This window comes from Tachysurus fulvidraco, chromosome 2 (assembly GCF_022655615.1).
Source record: "Tachysurus fulvidraco isolate hzauxx_2018 chromosome 2, HZAU_PFXX_2.0, whole genome shotgun sequence".
NCBI lineage: Eukaryota > Metazoa > Chordata > Actinopteri > Siluriformes > Bagridae > Tachysurus > Tachysurus fulvidraco.
In genome coordinates, this window is record NC_062519.1 from 41,652,873 (window position 1) to 41,663,815 (window position 10,943).

The window sequence follows — 10,943 nt, forward strand, 5'->3', positions numbered from 1 at the left end:
GTGTTGGCTTCCTGATAGCATGGGATCCTGTTGCCTGACCATCATGTGCTATATATAAATTGAATATGCAAAGTTTGACATTGACTATTTATTAAAGTATTGTTATAAATGGTCAGATATTTGTTCAGAAATGACTCATCCCTATTACATGAATTTGATTTACATGAACGTTGTTTCAATCCAACCCCTGAACCTAATACAAGTACAGTCTGTTTCTTCTTTCTGCATGTGGGTGACATCTAAATTCTTGACACTCAGTGAGGATAAAGAGAAATGAATCATAATCAGGAAGATGACTCATCCAGTCTTGTACACTGGACAAAAAATCTCTTTCACAGTTTCTGCTTCTGTTTGTACCTCAAAACAGTTTGATAAAAGACAAACTTTTATATTGGTTTGACAATGTTATTAATGGATAAATCATTTAGCATGAAACCGAAACGTATGTTCAGAATTGTGCAGATGGACAGAGCCACACATGTGTTGTGTTGCGATGAAGGGGTTTTGTGAGTTATGGATGGATTTGTTTCTGGAAGGGAGTCGTGTTTTGTGTGCGTTTTGGCTGGACATATGTTGGGAAGGTGGATGATGAATTGACATCAGGCCATACATATTCTGAGTTATTTAGTGAGCAGAATTTATGGGGGATGAACTCTGTGGATAAAGGAATGAAGAGAGGAGTTGTTGAGGGGGGCAAGGAAAGGTTGAAGGAAAGAGTGTGAAGGTTAACAGAAGTTCAGATCCTCCTTCTTCTCCTCCTCTTCTGAATCGTTGGCATGAGGCAGATCACCACAGGGGGACCTTCAGGACCATTCCGGTCTCCTTTAAAAGTATCCCTGATGTTCTCAAAACATGATGTTTAAATCATTAACTTGTCTTTGATGAAGATTCTGCAAACTGGAGAACAGTTAACTCGTATTCAAATTGGGTTTGTGATGTATAACTTTGCAGCAATTACATTAGACTTTGTTTTTAACTGCTAACATGGTAGTGTAGGACACATCATTGGAGTTGACATGGTAACAATACACTGGTTTAATCTGGATTTGGAGACACCAGCTTAATCTCCGGCTCTGAAAACAGAGAGAGAGAGAGAGAGAGAGAGAGAGAGAGAGAGAGAGAGAGAGAGAGAGAGAGAGAGAGAGAGAGAGAGAGAGAGAGAGAGAGAGCTAACACATGCTTCCATGAAACCAAAATGATGCTCATGCTACATCACAGCTCAGTGTAACACGAGAAATCTTCCGCATGACTAGTGATTGACATGAAAGAGATTAATTCCATGTCTTCCAGTTTAAAAACAGCCCCAGATTTGCTTTCTAGACTTCCGCGGGTGGATGCACCAACAGCAGGAATCAAATTTGTGATTTCCAGAGAATCAGGCGAATGTTTTCTGTCTTTACATGACACATACTGTATACAAGGGTTTACTAGCAGTTAGCAGCGCTAGACTTCGACTCACTTACCAGTTGCATTATTATTTCCTCACTAATTCTTCGAGTGAATGAATGAATGAATGATGACTGTTCAATGCTGACTGGAATAGGTACTGTTCTATTTAACATCTCGACACATCAGCTGTAAAACTGAGTATAGCGGAAAGAACGTGTAAAATAAGCGCTAACGGACAGAAGGGTTTCTTGTACTTAGTAAGTCTAGTACTTTATTTATGGTGTTAAATGTTTACAGTCTTTAAAAGACAGGGGCTTTTACAGTACATGAGGGGCTTAAGCCCTTGAAGCCATTGGTCAGGAGGACATGGGGATTTCTTCATTACGTTCCGTACTCCCGTAGCAGAAGGAATCTGTACGCACATCAGAATGAAAGCAAAAGTTAAACCTTATAGAAGCACTGAGTAATTTGTGTATAGTGACTGCATAATATCTCTCTGTGTTGAGCAGTTAATCACATAGACCTTTCAGTTCCCCTTGTCCACGGTGACGCACTTCCTTGCTGGAACAGAGCACCAATGACATAAGCAGAGAGACTCTTAACGGCGGACTTACGGTCTACTGTCCTCTTTGACTGGACTTCCTTTTTAAGGGCTTGGATTTTTTGCCTTAAAAGCATCACACTGAAAAAACATCCATTAGACTTCACTGCCACTGAATGCCAGCTAGGGATGATGATGATGATGATGATGATGACGATGATGACGACGATGACGACAATAATGATGATGATGAAGGTTTAGAGCTTGATTGATTGATTGGATACAGTAGCAATGCATTTGTGAATATATTATCTCATCTGTCACTGCTAAGCACTTTATTTTAGTTGTGGTTGATGGGGAATATAGAGTATATGCAGGGAATACATGGCATGAGTCAGAAGATCCATCTTCAGCAAATCAAGCCAATAATAATACCAGGACCGACTTCCAGCACAGGAAGTGAACCAGAACACTTGTTGTCATGGGAGCCAGAGGACAAGATCATGACATCAAGCTTGGATCATGACATCGAGCTTGTATTTGTTTTTTTTTCTAGCACTCTCTGAGACGATGCTCGGGTTCTGCGTAAAACGCCAAGCCTTTCTTCTTTAGAAAGTCTCCACTGTATCCATTGCGCTCTGGATAATTAATCCAGATCCAGTTTTACAGTCTGCACAAGTGAATTAACTAATATTTTCCAGGTGACAGCCCAATATGTGGAGGATTACCCTGCTCTGATTTATGCCCGTGGCTCTAGGAGCTAGGTCACACTTTGTCTAAGGAACGGCTCATAATGTTGGTTCCAATGAAATTCTTTTATTATGACAAATTGACGCGTCCATTAGCCACGAAAAAAACCCTGTAGAATTCTTCTGATACAGATGTGCCTCCGTCTTTACGTTGTAAAGATGAAAAAGCAGTTGTTGAGGTTTAACAGATGAGTTTGCCGGTAGCAAAGAAGTCGTGGCCTAACGGTTAAAGAGTCTGACTCGTAATCCTAAGGTTGTGGGTCCGAGTCTCGGGCCGGCCATGACTGAGGTGCCCTTGAACAAGGCAGTGTGTGTTCACTGCTGTGTGTGTGCACTTTGGATGGGTCAAATACAGAGAACGAATTCTGAGTCACCGTACTTAGCCGTATGTCACGTCACTTTTCACTTTCAAAGACTTAATATTAGATTATTTTCCTCCGGGTACTCCGGTTTCCTCCCCCGGTCCAAAGACATGCATGGTAGGTTGATTGGCATCTCTGGAAAATTGTCCGTAGTGTGTGAGTGTGTGAGTGAATGAGAGTGTGTGTGTGCCCTGTGATGGGTTGTCACTCCGTCCAGGGTGTATCCTGCCTCGATGCCCGATGACGCCTGAGATAGGCACAGGCTCCCCGTGACCCGAGAAGTTCGGATAAGTGGAAGAAAATGAATGAATGAATGAATAACAAGACATAAATTCTTTTATTATTAGGATTACATTATTTGGGTGAGTGAAAAGACCTTTATTATAAATTTGTCTCAGGAAGAATAAAGACTTATTACTTTGTCACACTTTACTTTGTGACATCATCAGTCATTAATCAGACTAGAGAGGTAATGAGCTGCCTTGAGCTAAATCATTTAAATGATTGGAAATTACCAGAAAAAACTGCAACATACGATCTAATACATAATACACAATCAGTCAGGTTTAACTACTTTTTGTAGCCAGGGACCATTTTACCATCCAATAAATTCTGCAGTCTTCCTCAATCTGATTTGTGCTTTGAACATTATTTAAATTAGAGCTTTACTTTACTGAACATGCTCCACCAGTAGAAGACATAATGTCTTAGTGGACTTTGGTGATTAGTCCCCTAAATATCTACAGGAGCCGGGCACTAAAACCTACAAGGATCACTCACTAGAGTCGCTGTGTTCGTATCCAGAAACCGGTCCACCATGTGAACTCCGCTGTCTTATAGAATCAATACAACAGAAAATAAACCTGACCTGATGAAGGTGAAGGACAAAACTCTGTTCCGTCATGACTCCGTTGTGTAGCCAGCATTAATCCTGTAACACACAGCAGATTAAATAATAAAAAAACTTATAATGAAATCTGAATAATGAACAGAAATCAGGTCTCCGCTGCAGGCCAAACCATCTGCGTCTATGAAAATGTCCGTTCATAACAACCCATTAATCACATTTGAGTTCGGCTGCGGCGCAGAATTCAAAATTCTGGTATTTTCCACATCTGTAATGTTTTTTTAAGCTTTTTTCTTTTTTTTAAAAAAAAATAAAGTGCTTCATCTCAATCATGTCTATTAAACTGCTTTTTTTATGTTTATGCATTACTTTAATAAATAAACAGGTCCAGTTTGAGAAATGAGTTCCTCGTTCCTGTCATGAGGTGTCGTGAACCCGGTGACTCATGGGAAATGTCCCGGGTTGATCACAGGATAAGGTTTATGGATAAGATCAACACAGTAAAAAATGCCCACTAGATATTTCCCATATAACTTAGCTTTTGTAACGTCGCCTGTAATGTGTCGTCACTTGAAGGTTTCCGCGACACACACGTCAGTTGGTGTGTAATATTTTCGTCAGGCCTGTGATGGATGACTCGAAGGCTGCATTGAAAAAGTCCTGCTTGTGTGGTGCAGTGTGTCCTCATAGTTCTGCTCTGGGAAAGCTTTTGTTCCCAGAACACTGAGTTCAGAGAGAGGAAAACACACTAGAGATTTTTTTTTCAGTCTCATAGCTGGGAATACTGAAGAAATAGAAATATTGGCACCCTTTCAAAAGTATGAATATTAACATTTTCCACAGCGACCTTTGCTGTTATAAAAACCTCTCAGCCTTTTTAAAATAATACTATTTTCCCTCAATGCCAACGTGGAGTGAAATGATTTAAAATAAATGCGAAAAAAAGTCGGATTCACAGAGAATCTGTCACAGAGAATGCGTTATGAGCTACGCAATGAACACCTTCGGGTCATCCTCAACATCGTCAACCTCAGTGTATGACTTCGCTAAACGCTCTTGTGCTGAAATGAACACAAATCCTCACTGCTATGCTCCAGCATCTAAGTGGAAAGTCTTCCCAGAAGAGAAGAATAGAGCTTATTACAACAGCAAAGAGAATATAAGATAAAAATGCTCACAGTGGAATTGCACAAAAATGCAGAGTGCAAAGACTGGTGATGACTAAAGTGATGAAAACACACAAAGGGTCTTATTCAGAGATGGAAAATTCCTTATATTGAGGTATTTAACCCTTTTTACCTTCACACTGGTGTTCGCACTGGTTTTTGTTTTTCTGGATCTTTTCTATAAAAATATCACCTCTAGTATTGTAGAGAAAAAACAGAAATAGTGATGAAACTCTACAAAGTCTTAAAGTCCTGAGTGTCTACTTTAATATGAGCTTCACATTAACACCACTGTGGAGCGAGACGCGAGGAAGACGTTCGGTCATCGACACGGACGCGACACAAACAGGAGCAAACTCTCTTTTTTGGAGAAAAAAAAAGTTGACTTCCTGAGAATCTTTTTCATATTATAAAGATGGTCTGCTTGTATTTCAGGTCTCTGAGACTGCCATATTTTTTGAGAAGATTAACCCTAACCATAGGTTCAGTTTTTTCAGTAGCACCTCGACCATCAATTGAAGACAAACAATTTCTTTTAATTGCTAATAATGAGCAGAAATTCTGTCTGCCAGGACGTTAACAACAACAGCAACAAGAAGATGACCAGAGATAGTTCTGTGTCATGTAGGCAGCATTTCAAGGAGGTCAGCCCAAGGTTCTGAATCCCTTACATAATTTCTGAAGGTCTCCATTAGGTTGTTGATACAGCGAACCCAAATATATGTCACATTCAAGAGAAGAATAGTACAGTAGTGGAAAGGTGGAGATAAAAAGGTGCTCAGAAATTTGTGCATGCAAGATGAACCGAGATCATTAACACGATGACATGAGTTAATGCTGTTTTTCAGGAAAACATTGCGTAATATAACCAGCTGACTGTGGAGATAATTTAGAGATGGATCTTCAGATAAAGCTTCAGACTGCATGCCTCCAAAGCACTGTTTCTAATCAGCGTACAGATTGGAAATGTCAAGTGCAGGGATTGTACTTTTCTTTCGATCCATGGAACTGTCTCCTGCCATGTCAGTTTCACTTGAATCCATGTTGTGGAATTCTTTCCTCCTGATGGTTTAAACCGATCAAAGAATTCAGCCCGTTGGTCCAAAATCTAAATTTAATAACAGTTTTTAATGAACCCCTGTTTTTAACAGCTGAAGAACAATTTAAAGAGCCATTAAGAAAAGCATTATGATAAGTGTGGAAAATGATTTTTATCAAAATTTTGACTATCCGAAATCAAAAAATGGAAAGTGGATAAACGGGAAGAAATCCGTCTCCAACTGTCTCCACTTAAAACCCATAAATTAAATTTCTAGCCGGCGGTTTCTCTCGACGTCTGGACCCGCTGTGGTGTTTACTGTGGCAACCGTTGGCTCTTCGAGGTTAATCTTGTAGTGGCAAACCCTTGTTAAACATTTTTTGTTTTGCTTTAGAGAAACAGTCCCAACGCGAATTCTGAGCCGTCGCTATGGACCTGTGACGCACTTTGGCAGAAAAGAAACCAGGCTCCTGACAAGCTGCCAAAAACCTGTTCGTTAAACTGACGTCTTACGCAAAAAGAGCTGAACATATCATAAGCATGAACGTATTGGTTTCTCACCATGGTAGGAACACTGGGGATCCCAGTAAATGTCCCATGTCATGCCTAGAAGCTCTTGTTCCTGCTTAGCTCTGTGACATCTTTGACAGAATTGACAGAAAGGTAGAAATCTGTATATATTTTTAAGATAACACCCAAAATGTGAAACGCACCCAAAACCCCACACGCTCACGTTCTTGGAATTCAAAAGTAATCCCTCGGTTTCCTTATTTTCCCTTCGACAGACTAACGTACTGTAGGTTATCCGCCGTCTGGAAAGAAGCTGAACTCAGGAAGGATTTAAATTTAACTTCGTGGTCCAGTCTTGGACCTGATCTTCACATTCTACCGAGATCTTGATGATCGTTTTATCATTTACTTTCACTAAAACTTCCGTGGCGTGTGTTTATGGGGTCAGTTGCTTGGGATAAGTAGAACATTTTTTTTACTTTAGGTATGTAGATTTGGATACGTTACTTTATGATTTCTTTTCTTTTATTTATTTAATTTTTTTTTTTAAGTTTAACTAATTCATTTATTTTCATGATGAAAAAAAGATAAATTTGTTAAGTTAAAGCTGTAACGATGTTTTCTGATGTTTTAATACGTTGCTTGGAATAATTTGCTGTTTCGTATATTTGTACGTTTTCTTGGGACGTTTTCTTTGCCAAAGTTTTTTTTAATTAGTGTCTAATAAGTGTCTTTTCTGAAGTATTTTTTTTCCGGATTCTGATTTTGTTGTTTTGTGTTTGAAAAGTTGAGAAAGTCATTTTTTTCTTTTATGAGTCACTTGGGATAAATTATTTTTTATGAGTCACTTGGGATAAGTAGTTTTTTTTTTAAGCTGTTAAGGGAAATTAGAATAATTTGCTGGGATAAATCGTTTTCCTTGTTACTCAATCAGGATCAGTAGTTTTTCTTTCATGAGTTACTCGGGAGAAATATATGTATTTTTTTTTATGTCACCCTAGATAGTAGTTTTTATTTGATGAGTTGCTTGTTATATGTAGTTTTTCATAAGCTACTAGGGAAAAGTAGATAAAAAAGCCTGGGATAAGTAGTTTTTTATATGCTGCCTGGGATAGATTGTACTTCTTTGAGGACTAATTGAGATCAATTTTTTTTTACCCAGGATAAGGTTTTTCTTTACAGGTCGGTTTTAAGTCATAAGGATAAGTTGTTGTTTTTTTTTCCACAAGTTGCTTGAGAGAAGTTTTTCTGTTGCTTGGAATAAGTTCCTTATGAGAATTTTTTTTTTTTTTTTTATAAAAGTCTAAAAGTTTTTTTGATAAGTTACTGAAGATGAATACGTTGCTTGGGATAAACTGGGATCCTTTGATAAGTTTCTTGTTTGGATTTGGTGCTACTTTAAGGCTGTAGGAGAGTTCCATCAAATATGGACTTATATTTGAACCTGTTTAAAGGTTACACAGGTGGAACCATCAGAAATTCTGTTTGGAGAGTTTATAGAGTTACAAATCATTTGCTGGAACAAGCTGCTGTTGATATGCCTGACTTTTTCCTTTGGGCTTTTAGACCTGGATTTCTTACTGCTTAAACTCGACATTATTAACTTTACAAAACTTAAAGAGAGCTCCCTGTGTCTGAGCTGCGGGTCTTTTCACCGCAAGTGACGGCTGTGTTTATGTCTGAAAGCACCAGCAAGCGGCTCTGACTCTGTTTTTAGCCTCAGCTGAGGTGAAACTTCAGTCAGAATAACTTCATCATTACACTTTATTTGCTTTAATCGCATCTTTAGAAACAACACGGAGATGTCAGGTGTTACTGCATAAATATGTAGTAAGGTAGACTGGAGCATAAACTTGTGCCAATGTAAAGGGCTTTCTAAAGTTCCCTGTCCTTTGCTTGACCTTTAATTCCATATATAAATAACAGGAGATGAAAAAAAGTTTGATTTATTTGAGAAGCATGAAAATGTCAGCAATAAGAAATTAAGACAGTGTTTAAATGTTTTTCCCTCTTCTTTCTGTTTTTATAAATCTAACAGAACTACGACGAAGGACGATACAGATATTACTCAAATAATTCGCTCTCAAGTTGTTTTATTTAGGAAATACTTTCCTTATGTTAAAGTCATGATAAAATACATACATACATACATACATATATATATATAAAAGATAAAAGAACATTTTGCGAGAACAAGGCCTGTTATATGACTATAATAATAATAATAATAATAATAATAATAATAATAAGAATAATAATAATAATAATAATAATAATAATAATAATAAGAATAAGAATAAGAATAAGAATAATAAGAATAATAATATGGCCATTGGTCAATTTTAGCAAAGAACTAAAAAAGAAGTAAATTGTTTTGAAGGTGTTCTGGGCCATAGACCCATCTAGACCCGTTGATCTAGAGCGTTCTTCAGTTTGTTCCACTTAGGGAATGTGTCCCAAGAAAGAACCAGAATTTTTTCCAATCCAAATAATCTGTGAGGAACTGATTTTTTTTTTAATAATAAACATAGTACATAATCATCTATTATGTGTTTGTAGAACACTTAGAACCCCAAAGCACCATCAGTCTGTTTTAGCCGTTTCAATTAGCTAACACTTTGAAGACGACAAGAACCCTTCGTTATTCAATGAGCTCTTAAAGAAGTTCTTTTTGTATAGCATTTTTTTCCTGCGTGTATAAAGTACTAAGAGTTAAATATAGAACTGGCAGGTTTACGGACATCAGGAGAAAATAATAAGTAATTATTTGGAGTTTTGTTCCCACACACTTACCCAGTTATTACGGTACCTACACGATTAGAAGAAAGTGGTGTTAAAGGAATCATTAAAAGTTCTAATGATTAATCTGAGCTTCCCAAATAACGGTTCTACTTCTAACGCTTTCTGGTTGTAAAAATTTTAATTCAAATTTTATGTCACAATGAAATGCTTTTCTTCTTTTTGGGTCATAAAAAACAGAATCAATGAAAATAAAATAAAGCTTTAAAATATACCGAATGACAACAAAATAGAATTTGCTACAATAAAATTAGAATACAATAAGGTCTATTTTAATCAGAAGTTTAGTGTAATAAATTATATTTCTATTGGGAATGTATTATAATAAATTATATTTTATTGTCATTTTATTATCGTAAAACGTATTTAAATATTACAGTAAATTCGATTTGGTTTTATTGTGATTTACTAAAGTGAATTCTATTTTTAAATGACAATAAATTCTGTTTTATACCTCTAAGTTCTATTTTTAGTACAGTATTATTACTGTATATCAATATTTCATTTTAAATTCATTTAGGTAAATTTAGTATAATATTTACTATTTAAACTTAAGAAAATATATAATTTAACAGAATAGAATTTACTGTAATAGATTTGGTACTGCTTTTACTACAAATCTATTTTTCTCTAACGAAATTTACTATAATAAAATGAATTTAAAGTGTAAATTTTGCTTTATGGTACTGCACAGAACATGTAAGTCTTCACGTATCAGTCAGGTATAAAAATGAAAAAAAAAACAACAACAAAAAAACGCATTACTGAAATATGACTTTATTAGTGTGATAAATGATTACTGTATGTTTATTTGTGATATTTCATTCATTCACCTCCGAACTCCGCTTATCCGAACTTCTCGGGTCACGGGGAGCCTGTGCCTATCTCAGGTGTCATCGAGCATCGAGGCAGGATACACCCTGGACGGAGTGCCAACCCATCACAGGGCACACACACACTCTCATTCACTCACACACACACACACTACGGACAATTTCCCAGAGATGCCAATCAACCTACCATGCATGTCTTTGGACCGGGGGAGGAAACCGGAGTACACGGAGGAAACCCCCGAGGCACGGGGAGAACATGCAAACTCCACACACACAAGGCGGAAGCGGGAATCGAACCCCTGACCCTGGAGATGTGAGGCGAACGTGCTAACCACTAAGCCACCGTGCCCCCCATGTTGTTCTTTAATCATTCTTTATTTAATTCTTTAATTAAAATATCAAAAAGTCATCTATCGTTAAAGCATCATGAGATTTTATTCAGATAATCTCGAAAAACTCAACAAGAAATCATCATATTTCATCTTGAGCTGTTCTTTGTGGTTTTTGAGGAACCAGAGATAAAAAAAAACATAAACCAACATTTTGAGTTTTACTCTTCTAATACTTACAAAGTCCGTCTGTTTCCTGTTCAGTTTTTATCTTTATAAACAAAATTTTAGGCTTTTCAAAATCATGTAATCAAATTAAACAAATTCTGTCTAGATTTTTCAGTGATGTTTAAGCAATCTGCTGTGCCATAACTTCACA